The sequence below is a fragment of the Microtus ochrogaster genome, linkage group LG4 (assembly GCF_000317375.1).
Source record: "Microtus ochrogaster isolate Prairie Vole_2 linkage group LG4, MicOch1.0, whole genome shotgun sequence".
NCBI classification, from domain to species: Eukaryota; Metazoa; Chordata; class Mammalia; order Rodentia; family Cricetidae; genus Microtus; species Microtus ochrogaster.
In genome coordinates this window covers 31,866,204-31,867,902 of record NC_022030.1, presented here as the reverse complement: position 1 = coordinate 31,867,902, position 1,699 = coordinate 31,866,204, and positions in this window count along the sequence as shown.

The following is a 1,699-nucleotide window of genomic DNA, read 5'->3' as shown; positions in this document are numbered from 1 at the left end:
AGAGCTAGCCAATAAGAGGCTGAAACTAATGGGTCAGGCAGTGATTAAAAGAATACAGTTTCTGTGTAATTATTTCGGGGCATAAGCTAAGCTAGCAATGTGGGCGGCCGGGTGCGGGGGACGCAGCTCTGCCGCTCATATTTCAACAACAAATCAAAACAAAATAATAAGAAAAGAAAAATCTATTTGTGTATTATCCTTACACCTTAAAGACTTTTGTACACTATGCTAAATTTCTGTTTTATGTAAATGCCATTATTCCAAATACAACCTGAATTAATATCGATTGCTTGCAAAGTCACACCTTATTTATTTTAATAAGGGTGGGAGGGTGAGTAAGAAAAGCTTTTGTGTCAACTTCCTTTGATAATACTTAAGTTTTAAAATTTGCTGAGCAGACTTCTGATGTAATTGCCATTCTGATGTGGCTCTCCCACATGGAGATGAAGGAATCTTGGTTCTGTCTTCTGACCTTTTGGAGTCCCGAATCCTTGAATGGTGAGTTACAGTATTACAGACAGGTTCACGTATTGCACAGGCTACTTACTGTATTCACTGCAAAGCACCAAGGAGCATCACAACACCTTTAAGATTATCCACTATATTGTTTATTTTCTTATTTATTATTTTTCTAATTCTAGCAATGCTATGCTTTTTAAACAAAATTTAAAAAACATTATTTGCTAGAAGCTACCTTAAAAAGCCATTCTTTCTTTTTACTCTAAATATTTCCTTATGGATTTATTTTGAGTACTTTCTTTCTTTCCATAGTCCACATGTAATAAGCCCCTAGTATTTCTACCCACTGTTACAGAAGAGTCTATCATCTCCTGTTATTAACATTTACTTTTTAATATCACACCCACAAGGGTAAGGAAGCTACAAGAAGAAGACAGTGCCCAACACCATCTAGATGGCTAGGCATCAAAAGCTGGATGGCTCAAAAACCTGGGATAAAACCAAAGACGACTGACACATGTATACAAAAATGTCAATGCAATGATTCCTAATGATATTCTGCTATCAGTGCCTAACCTTATCATCATTAGAGAGGTTTCACCTGACAGCTAGTGAGAGCAGATACAAGGACCCATACCTAAACAGTAGGCAGAGGTCAGCAACACTTGCAAAAGATGAAGAGGAAAGATTCTAGGAGACAGGGAAGGTCCAAGATACCAGGAGAACATGGTCCACAGAATCAACCTAGCAGAGCTCACAGACAGGAGCTAGCACATTGAAACAGCAATCAGTGAGCCTGCATGGGTCTGTGCTAGGTTCTTTCTATTTGTGCTGTAGTTGTTTAGATTGTGGTTTTTGTGGGACTTCTAACAGGGGGAGAGAGGTGTCTCTGACTGTTTTGCTTGCTCTTGGAAATCTTTTTTTCCTACCAGATGACCCCATCTAGTCTTGATATGAGGGTTATACCTACACTTATTGCATCTTATTATGCTTTGGTTGGTTGATATCACTGGGAAACCTGTTCTTTTCCTCAGGGAAGAAAAGGAGGTGCATCTGGGCTAGAGGGGAGGTGTGTGGGGGAACTAGGAGGAATGGAGGGAGGGGAGACTGTGATTTGGAAGCATTATATGAGAGAATACATAAAAAATTGAGGTTACCTACTGAGAAAGAAAGACAAACACTAAATTTTCATATAAATACATCTTCCCTGTGCTATATTTTTATATTGATTCTGGGGATC